This window comes from Rhinolophus ferrumequinum, chromosome 10, assembly GCF_004115265.2.
Source record: "Rhinolophus ferrumequinum isolate MPI-CBG mRhiFer1 chromosome 10, mRhiFer1_v1.p, whole genome shotgun sequence".
Lineage (NCBI taxonomy): Eukaryota > Metazoa > Chordata > Mammalia > Chiroptera > Rhinolophidae > Rhinolophus > Rhinolophus ferrumequinum.
Window position 1 is genome coordinate 89661824 of NC_046293.1, and position 13781 is coordinate 89675604.

Here is a 13781-nt window from a genome sequence, read left to right on the forward strand (position 1 = left end):
ACTACTCCTTGAAGTGAATTAGTTTCTTTAAATTTAGTTCCCATAATTTTATTTATACTAATTTTTGTCTCTTTCAAGCTTAACTGGGTGGACTTTGTTCTAAAATACCAGTAGTAGGACTGTCTTATTCATGCTCTTTACCTCTTCAGAGTGTGATAAATTCCTCTTAGAAGTGAATGTGAAAAAAACATTTCTTCATGCTAGCTCCTATGTTGTACTTCCTTTGCTTACGGAATAAGTATGTAACCAAACCTGTTCTTGATTTCTAAGTTAGAACTCCATTGATAGCTCACATGTAGAAAAGCACTCATTCTGGGTAAATGGACACAATATTTAATGCTGAAATAATTTCTGATCGATTACATCAAAAACATCTTTAAAATTGTTCTGAATTATATGTATTTGAAGAGTGAATGGGCTCACGTTTGTTTTTTAGAAGTAGTAGGGAATATATCATAATGCCTTAAGGTAATAAAAGGCCAACATCTTTGTTTTGGGTACGATTTGGCTAATGCTTTCGGATTTATTTCCGAAGCTTTCACAGACAGACGTCTAACAATATATTGGCCGTTGGCAGAAACACACGATCTAGCCTAAATCCCTACATTTTGGCTTCTGCTCAAGGAGTGTAACCCGTATCCATAGAGACTGGGAAAAGCGTCCACAGGCGAGAGCGGCCCCCTTTTCTTGTAATATAAACTGCTTCCTTTTCGGTGGGAGGGAAAGAAACGAAGGGGATTTATGTGAGCGTCGGCGGAGCCCTGTTTTCTCTCGATCCCTTGACGCTCAATACTGTTTTGGTAGAGTTCCTGGCTGAACCACAACTCCCAAGGTGCACCCAGATTCTAGGCTGACAGAGAAGCGGCTTCCGGTTAGGCCAGCGCGGCTGCGCACGAGGTGTGGTCTTATTGGATTGAACAGCCTCGTGCGATTCGCGTCAAGGCGACGTGCGGTCGTGGAGGCGGGCAGACGCGGCGGCGGCGGCGGTCGCGGCGGCGCGCGCACTATACCAGACGCGGTATCGCGGCGGCGGCAGCGGCGGCGGCTACACCGGGTTGGGCCCCTTCCCTCCTCCGCTCCCCCCCTCCTCCCCCTCCCCTCAGCTGTGCTTCCCGAGGAGTCCAAGACGTGCGGCGAGGCGGCGACAAGCTCTGGGTGAGGGTCTCTGGAGTGCGAGCGCCGTTTCCCCGGGCGAAGAGGAGATAGAGCCTGGGGTCGGGGAGGAGGTGACGGCTGAGGGGGCGAGTGTCCCGGGCGCGGGCCGGAGAGCGCGCGCTCGTCCCAGCCCTGAACTTGGGCCTCCGAACCTGACTCGCTGTCCTGCACGGTGTGCGGCGCGGTGGCCGGAGGGGCGGATTGTGAGGGGCCTGGATCTGCCCTCCTTTCAGCCGCTGTCACTGGAGCCTGGCACCCACCGCCCGCCTCGCCCCTCCCAGCAAAAGGTGCAGAGCCCTTCGCTCCCCTCCCTTCGCCTGCACTTGCCCTTCCCTGGTGCCCACGGAGAGAATTTATCCTGCTGTCCTTTCATTTCCGTCTCTTTGAACACTTCTAGGAATTTCTTTGGTGGCAGGCTTCGAAGGTTCTGTTGAGTGCTACTTTGACAGTACCTGGAGTGGGACGATTTCCTCACCTTTCTTAGGTGGCGTTTCCGGCAGACTACTTGACCGAGGAGCCTGCGCTGTTGACGCAAGACCCGCTGAGCTTTCCGTCTGTCAGTGCTTCTTTTAAAAGTGCTGGTACCAGGCTTTAAATCCGTGGTAGGGGTCTGTGAGAGAGTTTGGATTGAAATCTAATGGGTACTTTTACCCTCCTCCTCGCTCTGACCTTATTTAAATGTTTGCCTCTTGAATTTGACAACTTCATGTGGGGCCCAGCGGTGAATTTTGGTAGAAAGATTCAGATGTCCAACTGGGATTTTACTGGTTGATTTGACTTCATCGCAGGACTTGGGCAATTTTTTTGGTAGAGTGATTATTTAATATTTTTATTTTTAGACTTTGGTTTTCTCAGCCTTACTTTATTCCTATTATATCCCTTCCAAAAACAGTCTTCACACCCCAAAAAACGTTGAAAACTCTTAAGAAATCTGTCATAACATTTAAAATCATTTTGGTATATGTGCTGCCGAAGCGAGCACACATTTAAAATCATTTGATCACAAAACTCTTCCCAATGAAATGTTAAAAATAATTTTCTTCAGCCCAAAGCTTTATTTTTTTGGGGGGAGATCATAAACTTTTGTCAGTTCTGCAGATTGAAGTGTCCTCATATCAAGGGCCACCTATATGTCTCCTTTCACCACCGTTAACATTTATTATTACCATTACGTAGATTTTTTTCTTTCCTAATTTTTCATTTCATAGAAATTTGATTTCTAGTGCTGTTAGTTGTTCAGAGATGTTTTCATTCTTACAAATTTGTCAGAATGGTGATTCTCATGACCTTTAACTGAAATTATTTCATCAGTACTCGGGACTTCCACACGTGGTAGCTGATTGGTGGTGAATTATTACGAAATTTGAAAAAAAGTGAGTTTAATATGAAAGACATTTCTTTTAGCTTGTATTTTTACTGCCTACCCACCAGTGTATATTCCTGCTTAGACATTAGGCTACTTAGTAGCAGATTTTCTCTTCTTATTAGGGTACTGGATGAAAGGAGAATTTTCAGAGCCGAGTTTGTGTTTTTCTGTTCCTTGACTTGTATGCAATTAATAAATGGTTGGAGTTTTTCCAGTCAATAGTATCAATATAGCTGATGCACTTTCTTTGTTATACATTGCATTTTGTTTTCCAAAATAAAAATAATTCTAGTCTTTATTTCAGGGTTTGACGAACTTTAAGCTTGTGGGCCAAGTCCTGCCAGCTGCCTGTTTTTGTAAATTAACTTTTTATTGGGACATAGCCATATGCATTCGTTTAGATACTGTCTGTGGTTCCTCTTGTGGTGCAACGGTAGTTGGGTAATTGGGACAGAGACCCATATGGCCTGCAAAGCCTAAAATATTTACTGTCTGGCTTTTAATAGAAAAAGTTATCTGACTTCTACTTTATTTTATTAAAAATGATGTAGAAAATTAAAATGAGTCAGGAAAGTATAAAGGCGAAAGTAAAAAATATCCAGAATCACACTACTCAGAGAGGTTTGCTTTTGTGATTATCCTTATAGAATTTGTTAGTGATTATTTTTATATAAATGAGCTCGTACGTATTGTTAAGTGTTGGTTTGTAATTTGCTTAAAAAAAAATCTCAGGCTATTTTTATTAGGCATTTCAATATGTTTGTATTTTCTGCATCAAAGATCTCACTAGAAAGGGACTTGATGAACTAAGTTTTCCTGATTTGTCTTACTAGTCAAGATTAAAAAAAAAGTTAAGGAATGATGAATGCTTGATGATGAATAATAATAGATGCTTGATCATGCTGGTGGTGGTGGTGGTAGTAGTGGACACCATTTTATTGAGCACTTACTACGTGCTAGGTAGTTTTCCAATACTTTACATGTATTGTCATTTAATACCTGCAGCAGCTCTGTGGGTACAAATACTATTATCCTTATTTACAGATGAGGAAACTGAGGTACAGAGAAATGAGCTGCCCAAATTTATCAGCAGTTTATGGTGGAGCTGGGACTTGAATACATGCGGTATGGCTGCAGGACTGAGGCTGTCAGTATGCCACAGAGCCTCTCCTTAGAGTACTGCTCAGTATAGAAAGTTTAGACAGTCCAGAGGTATATAATGTAAAAATTCCTCCTTGTGCTCTTTCCAGTTTCACTATCTGCAGAAAACTACTGTTAACAGTTTGATATAGAACTTTCCAGTTGTCTTTGCATATGCAAATGTTTACTTGCAAATCTGTCTACATATGCAGGTTTTTAAAAAATTAATACTTTATTTTTAGAGCAGTTTTACATTTACTGAAGTGTGTGCAGGTAGTAAAGAAAGTTCCCATATCCATACCCCATTTTTCTTTATTAATATCATCTTGCATTAATGTGGCATATTTGTTATAATTGATGAACCAATAATGTTACATTGCTATTAAAATCTAGTTTATATTAAGGCTTATTTCCGCCCCCACCCCTCTGGTTCAAGCCGTCGTTTCTCAGTCTAGTTGGGTAGGACACAGCTCCCTGGCCCGTGCTGGTATCATGAGCCTTGCGTTCCCCCTGCTGAGGCAGTCGGTCACTGGTTAGCCAACTAGTTGGTCACTAGTTGGTCACAGCAGCTCACGGCAGCTCTTGCAGCTGCCGGCCGCTCACGCTGGCTGCCGGCCGTTCCTGGCAGCACACGGCAGCCCGTGGCCGCTCAGCTCCAGGGAGCGCTGTTGTTCACAATCTTAGCTGTGGAGGGCGCAGCTCACTGGCCCATGTGGGGACGGAACAGGCGACCTCGGTGTTAAGAGCTGGGTGCTCCAGCCATCTGAGTCACCGGGCTGGCCCAAGGTTTATTTTTTGTGTTGCAGTTTCTTAAAAAAAAATGGGATCAAACCAATCATTGTTCAGCAGTGTGCTTTTTTGGGTGGTTTTCAAAATAATAGTGCTTTTTAGACTTAAATGTCAATAAACATTTTTGAGTCACTAATTTTCAGATTAACAACACAAATTTAGCATTCTCCTTGGAATGGAAAGCTGGCTTGGGAGTTACGTCGTTCTTTTTCTCTTTTTGAAAAGTTTATCTTATAGCGCCAGCTGCTTCTCTCTGAAAGAATGAAAGCTTATTATTTTTTGACTGGACATTTTGGCTCTTTCATGAAGCTAGTCAGCTTCTTGGAGATTTCTTGTGCTCTTCATCAGAAGACTGGTGCTCATCAACCCACTTTCTGTCAGCATCCTCCTAAGACTGCTGTGCCCCAGCCATCTTTATCGTCCTCAGCATTCTCTGCCTCTTTCTCAGCTTCCAGAACTTATGTTCCTCGATTGTAATCTGTATCATATGATTGTCCATATCCTTGCACTCTTGATTTTGTCAATACCTCTAGTTTTACCCCGGAATTTCTTCTGCAACAGCTAAGGATTCAGTGTTCCCACAAACTGGATCAAAGTTTTAGCAGACATCACATTCTTATCTTCGTGTGTTTTATACTGGGAAGTTCTTAAGTCATTGAGCTGTTAACTTTCATAGCACTGATTCCTCCTGTCATGACTTCCCCCACAGTTCTTGTCCATGACAACGTGGGAGGCCAAGGTCACGAGCAATGACTGAATGGTCTTTGGGACTACCAGGTGGTGAGATGTTTGTGCAGCACCCGGATCTTGTTACTTCTCTTTTGTTTGCTGCTGCTGCAGAAATTTGCAAAAAGGGATAGAGGTTAGAGAAAAAAAGCTCATGAATTCCTGCCAATCTGGTTATAAAGTTCATGAGCATTTCTTCACTTCAAATGTCTCTTTAGAGCTCTTGAGACACTTTAGTAGTTTTTCTGCAAACTCCTGGGGTTTGTGAATCAAATGGATAGCTGAAGAGTTAAAACACCTGATTTTTTCTTTTGTTTCTGAAGCACTTTCATAACCTTTTCAGCCTTTTCTTGTGTTTGTAGTCCCTCTGTGCATACTGCACTAACATTCTGAGTCGCTGTCCTGTTTCTCATGTTCCTGTTTCTCTAGGAAGAATGTCAAGGCAGCAACCAGCACCTTGGTGACCTTAGAGAAGCATGCAGTTGTGATAACACTGACAGTCTTGGCATCATTTCAGATATTTCTCCTGTAGAGTTCAGTCATCACTTCCAAAGGGTTTGGCTGCAGTTGCATCGCTGTCCCTTGACCTGTGTACATGAAATTCTGTGATATTGTATTCACTTAATTCTTGTAGTTTGCACTTTTTTTCTCACTTGTCACAAAATGAGTAAATGAAATCTTAGATGCTTCTGTGGCAACATAGAAGTTCCAAGAAGAGCGCTAGCCAACCTGATGGATCGATGAGAGTCTTCTGAGAGATTCAAGCTTTGCAAAATGTTATTGGGAGATCTGGATTCAAGATAGTGTAATTGTAGAGCAAATCTTTCAGCTCTTGAGGAAAAGTATCTAGGTGTTCTGGGCAGTAGTGACCAATCTATGCCATAAACGTCACCAGCTTTGCCAGTTCTTTGCGGGGTGTATTTGGTTGCAATTTGAAAATCTCCACGTTGGATTTGTAGTGAACATTCTGCTGTAGATACTCCTGAGTGCAGGCCAGAGAGTCCACTTTGTTCTGTAACTGCTGCAGGTTGCTGGGTAGCTGGTGCTTGTTTCTGCTGGGCATGTTGGTTGCAGTGTGCAGTCACAGTGAGCAGTTCTCAGAAAACCCACACCCCTGACACCAGCCAACCTTTCTCAGGCTGTGGCTTGGAATCATGCTCCCGGGTGTATGGGGAAACAGCCCTTGGGAGCTCAGCAGGTGGCGCTATCTTGGCTTATAGTAATATGCTTTAAAACTCATATTCATGGATAGCTTTCCAGGTCAATGCATCTGCATCTACTCTGTTCATTTGAATAGTCCTTTAGTGTTTTATTGTGTGGGTGTGCCATAATTTAATAGTGTTTCTATTGCTGGATATTTAGATTACTTAGTGTGTATTGTACGTAAATGCATTGGATGTACAATTGTTGCATGCTAATGGACTCTTGAGGGTAACTGCCTGAGGCTAATTCCTGGGTTGAGGAAATACATTTTTCGTTTTGATGTATATTACCATACTGCCATCCAGAAAGGTCACAGCAGTGTAAAATCTCACCAGAAATGTGGGTGTGGATGAGGTCTAGCTTCTCCATGCAATTGCCACCTTTTTTTTTTTAATCTTTGTTTATTTGATTGACAGTTAAACATTTCTTGCAATATATTCTATCTCACTGGGAGATAGTTTTGTTTTGATTGCATTCTTTTGATGTTGATTTAGAAATGCTTTAGGTGGGGCATACATTCTGTAGTTGTTCCCACTACTCCTTTAGACAGAGCTGCTCACCTGGTTAGATTCCCTACTTGGCCCTTGCAAGCAGTATTCTTTTGCCACCCCTGTTAAAAGAATCTGGGAGACTACCAAGTGGACTATATATTTCTTGCGGGTAACTTTTCTTCATATCTAATAGCAATCCTGGATATAGCAGGTAGTGAGTAAATGGTCTGTTCAAAACCTAAATTAGATCGTGTTCTTTTGGGCTTACTGAGTGAAGTGCTTTAACTTTGTTAAGAATAACCTTTTCAGAGTCTTCGTGACCACAAATATAAACTTGAAAAATTGCCGTATGACATTGTCATCTTGCTATATGTTCTCTACCTCATCCTTTATTTCTAAAATGAGATAAATAAGACTGATTGATATCCTAGAACCTATTTGTTAGGAATAATGAACCTAACCTATTTAATAAGTACATTTAGTAGTCAGTTTTGGAAGTTAAGGAGTGAATTAAATAGGGGATTTGTTTCATGTAACGCATGGTTTTGAATTTTGTTTTGGAGTATACCATGTGATAGAGGAGATGTGTGCTGGCTAAAAGATATTACAGCTTGGCTTAATTATACATTGTAAGTGTTCTGACAGAAGGAAAAGGGAAGCTAAATTCTAGAAACTAACAGCCAGGATATCTTCAGTCATCAGAACAATACCTGTGAGAAAGGTATTTTTTAATGGACGACCACAGAAAATAGAATTTTCTTTATAGCTGACTTACAGTGTTACATATTATTGGACTATGTATTTTCCACAACATCCATGCACTAGAAAACAAAGCATACAAAGTGTATGGTCTTGAAGAGACAAAAGTAATTAGCTTATTAAATTTTGGCCATCTAGACTTTTTCTTTTGTCTCTTTGTTTTTAAGTATATTGGCTCATTTTTCTTTCATTGGCAGCACATTCATTGTAATCCTATATGTTCTGAAAATGTAGTTTCGTGTGCATGTATGCATAGTAGTTGTACCTACACACCCATTCCTTTGGTCAGGGAAGAAGTAATGGCTGTGCAAACTTTTCAGCGTGGTGGAACAGCAGGGTTACTTTTTATTTTCTTGGAATTCTTTTTTTTATTAGTTTCAGGAATTTATTTATATCCTGTTTTATTCCAGAAAGAATTTCGAGTAATTTAAAATAAAAGATCCAGAAGTGTAATAAAATATATGTTAAAAATAAATGAGGAAAAGGAGGAAGTATATGTTCTGTTCCCAAGTGGCAGCATAATTTAATGACTAAGAATAAAATTTAGATTTGAATTTTCTTGGCAGCAAAGGGAAAAATGGAAATATGGTAAAATACATAGCAGTAAACTGGAAGGGGGAACATGACCAGTTATCCAGGGGTAGATCTTCTCGACAGGTTTTAAGGAACTGTTTAAATTGAGCATTACATAAAAACTGGGTTTTTGTTTTTGACTAGAAGCCCTAGGTAAAAAAGGACTAAGCATTAATGTTTTAAGCCAAGGAGAGAAATTTTGTTTAGGGGTTGGTTTGAATCAAATATAGGTGGCAGATGTATGTTTTATTTGGCTAACAGATTTTTTTTTTCTTAAAATATTTCAAACATACAGAATATAGACAATATAATTAACATTCATGTATTCACCGCACAACTATATTAAATCTTAACGTTTTCCCATACTTTTTTTTTTTTTAATAAAGATTTTATGGGGGAAGGGGAACAGGACTTTATTGGAGAACAGTGCATACTTCCAGGATTTTTTCCAAGTCAAGTAGTTGTCCTTTCAGTCTTAGTTGTGGAGGGCGCAGCTCAGCCCCAGGTCCACTTGCTGTTGCTAGTTGCAGGGGGCACCATCCCTTGCAGGAGTCGAACCAGCAACCTTGTGGTTGAGAGGACGTGCTCCAACCAGCTGAGCCATCCGGGAGCTCGGCGGCAGCTCAGATCTAGGTGCCCTGTTCAATTTTAGTTGCAGGGGGCGGAGCCCACCATCCTTTGTGGGACTCGAGGAGTTGAACCAGCAACCTTGTATTTGAGAGCCCACTGGCCCGTGTGGGAATCGAACTGGCAGCCTTCGGCCTTAGGAGCATGGAGCTCCAACCACCTGAGCCACCGGTCAGGCCCATACTTTCCATTTTTTTAAGAAAAAAATTTCACACACAGTAGAAGCATCTTTTTGAATTCTATTTTACTTTCTTCCCAGAAGTAACAATTATCCTGAATTTGGTGTTGATTATTCCTAATGCCTGTTTTTATGTAATTCATAGGAATATATTCATTAACAAATTATAATATTGCTTTGCATATTTTCAAACTTTAAACTATTTTCTGCCTATTCTGTAACTTGTTTTTCATGAAACATTTTTTAGGGTCATATGAAGTTAGTATTGTACCATTTTTGACCTACAAAAATGACAGTTTCTATGGTTCAACCTAATTATAGTCATGATTTTTATTTGCTGTATAGTTAACATTATTATAAGAATACAGCCAGTTTAACTTTATCCTCATGTTGACAGGTATTTAGATTGTTTCCAATTTTTCCTGTTTTAAAAACAATGTTATGGGCCAGTGAGCTGTACCCTCACTGTAAAAAAAAAATCCGTTTTACAACTGGATTGAAAAATGACTTGACATGAAGCTAATGGGTCCTGGAAAAACACACTGTTCCCCAATATTCCCCAATTAAAAAGAAAAAATTAAAAAAATAAAAAAGTGTTTCCTACACTCAATATTAAAAACAATGCTACTGTTAAACAGAATACTAGGTAAAAAAGTGTCAGGTTGTACTGTAGGCAGTAAGGATAAATGTTTGGTGAAATTTTTCATGGCAGAAAGCTTTTCTGAAAGAAAGGTCTTACTGAGTCACATGTTAGCCAGGAAAGGACAGGTCCTGGGCCATGCAGGCTAAACCACCAGCAGCAGGGCGAGGTGGAGAAGGCAACCTGTCCTCCCGTCCTGAAGTTGACAGGCTCTTTCATGCATTATGTTTTGGGAAATAAAGGTGTAAGTTGTTTTGAAAGAAACTTACATTGGCTACAGATAAGGGGGCAGGAAAAGGTGAAGGTGGGGGACAGTTCTAGGATAGGTGCACAGTCTTTAAGGAAGAAATATTTACTACTTTTGATTGGTGCTGGGCAACAGTCCTGAAAGTTCATGCTTAAGTGAGATGCTGTGGGGTCTGGTGGTCTGGTGGAAGTTTATTCAAAGCTCCAACATACATTCAGGAATATGAGCAGTCTTTTGTTAGTTGGCCCACAACTGATGAACTAATCTTGTCTCTTTCTCTGTCCGGCTGGCTATAATTTAATTTAGGACATCTCAGAATTTTTGTCTCGTCACTACATTGAATACTCCTGATTAGGAATTCTTGTGTACATATTTAAGATCTTTGGCAAGTTTTTCTTTCTTTTTTTAATTTATTTTTTTCAGTTATGGTTGACATTCAGTATTATATTAGTTTCAGGTGTACAGTATAGTGATTCGATATTTAAATATAAGAAGTGATCCCCCTGATTAGTCTTACCTATATACCTGGCACTATATACATAGTTGTTGCAACATTATTGACTCTATTCTCTGTGCTGTAATTTACATCCTTGTGGTTAATTTGTAGTTCCTGATCCCTTCACTTTTTTCACTCAGCTCCTCAACCCCCCTCCCATCTAGCAACCATCAGTTTGTTCTCTGTACCTGAGTCTGTTTCTGTTTTGTTTGTTTCGATTATTTTGTTCTTTAGATTCCACCTGTAAGTGAGGTCATGTGGTATTTGTCCTAGTCTGACTTATTTCACTTAGCGTAATACCCTCTGGGTCCATCCATGTTGTTGCAAATGGCAAGATTTCATTCTTTTTTTATAGCCAGGCAAGTTTTCAAACTGCATGTTGGGAGCCATTAATGGGTTGTGAAACCAGTTTAGGAATTAAAATAGGATAGAAAAATGTCAGGTTGTATTGCGGGCTGTAAGGAGAAATATTTTGGGAAGTGTGTGTGTGTGTGTGTACACACACTAAGTTAGACATGAAGTCCTCCCGGGTAAATTACTCATAATGGAATTATTAGGTTGGAGGGTATGGAGATACTTCCTAATTGCTCTCCAAAATCGGTCGCTTTGCATTTTTTTTGGCATGAGAATGAGAATTCCTGTTTCCAGATCCTTATGATCCATGGCATACGTCAAGATTTTTACATGTTTACAAATCAGATGAGTGTGAAATGATATCACATCGTCTTAATTTTACTTTTTCTTGATTAATTATGAGATTGAACATGGTTTTTATTTATTTATTCATTTATTTTGATTTTGACATATTTTATTCAAGTACCAGTCTGATCACACATGGTCCAAGAACATTTGAATAATAAACCCAAAGGAAACAGATGTTAACGATTGGTCTTCAAACATTAAATTATAGCAATGATGCCGCGCTTGCCTATGATCTCGCCGACATAAAACTACATCCACACCTCAGGGGCCACCAAACCATTCAGCAGAGCTTCCTCACTGTGAGCTGTTTGAAGCCACCAGTCTGAGCACTATTGACTATTTTTTTCAAACGCTGAATAGCTGTAGGGATCTCAGCAGGGGTTGGAGGAACCAGCTCAACCTTGGCATAGTGTCAAAATGTGGCCAGTCGAGGCATCCAGTAAGTCACAGCAGTGTTTAGCAGTGCCGGGGCCTTCTCTGCGAGGTTTCGGACAAACTGGGCCATGGTTCTAGAATGGAAAGTCCAGCATGTTTTTAAATGTTGAGTTGTAAACTATTCAGGTTTCGATTTCTTGAGTGGGCTGTTCTCCTTCCTTACCCCTTCCTAATTGGGTTGTCTTTTGAAATTGATGTTGGGAGTTGATTTTATATTCTGGTTATGTCTGTAAAGTGAATTGCAAATATCTTCTCCCAGTCTCTGGCTTATCCTTTAACTTTTTATATGGTTTGTTTTGAATAGAAATGATCATCAAATTTATAACTATTTTCCTTATTGGTTTGCATCTTTTGTGTCTTATTTAAGAAATTTATTCCATTACCAAGGTAATTAAGAGTCTCCCATATTTCTTTCTAAAAGTTTTGGACATTTGGTTTTTTATATTTAGGTCTTGATTCTGCCAGAAAAAAATTTTTTTTGGTATATGATGTGAAGCAGGGATCTAATTTAATTTTTATATGCAAAGCCAGTTAACTTAGCACTGGTTAACAGTGTGTGTTTTAAATTTGAATTGTAAATCTTTAAGAGGTTTCAGTTCAACACAGTAACAGCCTTTTTGTCTTTTCATCAGGCTGTTTCACATGTTCAAGTTTGTGACTTCTGGGCCAGAGTATGTGATTGGTTGATTACTTGATCCAGAAACAGAACCTAGAAATGCAGATAGATACAGAGCATATTTTGCAGTTTGAGGATATACTCTGATGAGAAAACAAGATTGTTGGTTTTTGCATTGCTGTTTAATATCTACAGACTTTGGAAACTAGATAAACAGATGTTGGATTGACATTTTGATACTTGAAACTTAAGAATACATATATTTAGTCATCCAGTTGCTGTGATCATACATATGTTCTGAAGTTTGAGACTTAATTTTGATTTTAGGAGAATCGATTTATAAATTTGAGTCTTAACTTTCTGAAGTGCTTGATAGAAACCACTTGAGAGGATTTTAGCTGCATTTTTAGTCTGAGAAGAGTTGCTGTGAGGCGTGCAGATAAGAGATATATTCTACGTTTTTCTTCTGTTTTCTTTCATATTAGTAGTTGAAAGAAGGCCTTTTGGTTTAGTGAAATTTAGCAATATTGGGAAAGTTTGTAGATGCGAATTTTATTTCTAGATTTCTGATTGTGATATTGAGAAAGGTAACTATGAGGTCTAACAGTTAAGTTTGCAAACGCCTCCTAGAAGAAGTGCTACCAACCTCATTGCTGAATATCACTACGGTCACCTTCGAGGTCCTCCCCTTGGGAAGCTATGCAGTGACGCCAGCACCTAGTCCACCCTTCAAAGCAATTTTGGAACTCTTTTTCTGGAATGGCCATCAGCGCTGTCCTCGTATTACCCTTGACGTCCTGAATGTCATCACAATATCTTCCTTTCAATATTTCCTTTATCTTCGGGTAAAGAAAGAAGTTATTGGGGGCCAGATCAGGTGAGTAGGGAGGGTGTTCCAATGCAGTTATTTGTTTACTGGCTAAAAACTTCCTCACAGACAGTGCCATGTGAGCTGGTGCATTGTCGTGATGCAAGAGTCATGAATTGTTGGCGAAAAGTTCAGGTTGTCTAACTTTTTCACGCAGCCTTTTCAACAGTTCCAAATAGTCAACTTGGTTAACTGTCCATTTGGTACAAATTCATAATGGATTAATCTCTCTGATAGCAAAAAAGGTTAGCAACATCGGTGCAACAAGTTCACGAACTTAATTGTCAGACCTATATAGGGTTCAGTACTATCCGTGGTTTCAGGCGTCCACTGGGGGTCTTGGGATGTATACCCCGCGGATAAAGGGGGACTGCTTGTATTGCTCAGGGCATGTTTGGTTTTGGTTAAAATTTCACTGAGTCTCTGAAAGCATTAGGGACTAAATAATTTGACTATGTAAGCTTTATTATATTTGTGTATTTGTATTAGAAAGAAAACTTTTTAGTAAAATGGAGCCTATTTTGTTTTTAGTTCATTACTAAATCGTCATTAGTCCCTAGAATAGTTCCTGGCACAGAATAAATATATAATAAATATTTGTTAAATGATTAGCTTAATTTTATTAAACTCCACCATACTTGAAATCTGCTTATAGTTTTTTTTGTGTGTTTTGTTTTTTTAGCAAGAAATAAAAAGGTAGTCAATTTATGGACTATAGATAAGTTAAAAAAATCTTAATTTACTAGAATATAGTAATAGGATTATTTTAC

The 13781-nt window shown here is 39.5% G+C and overlaps 1 protein-coding gene and 2 pseudogenes across 2 annotated transcripts in view; 1 reads left to right on the top strand and 2 right to left on the bottom strand.

Moving 5' to 3' along the window:
* The first annotated feature begins 977 nt into the window (after window positions 1-977).
* The window catches only part of ADIPOR2 (adiponectin receptor 2), a 66002-nt gene continuing 53198 nt past the window's right edge, over window positions 978-13781 (top strand). The window contains exon 1 of one of the 2 annotated variants that reach the window (XM_033116393.1): window positions 978-1155. The gene's annotated coding sequence lies outside the window, so the exon portion shown is untranslated. Of the gene's footprint in view, window positions 1156-1233; window positions 1443-13781 lie in introns of those variants that run through there. The other variant, XM_033116394.1, reaches the window with a different exon arrangement.
* LOC117028162 (protein SDA1 homolog) lies at window positions 4608-6239 on the bottom strand (annotated as a pseudogene).
* LOC117028872 (ATP synthase subunit g, mitochondrial-like) lies at window positions 11290-11597 on the bottom strand (annotated as a pseudogene).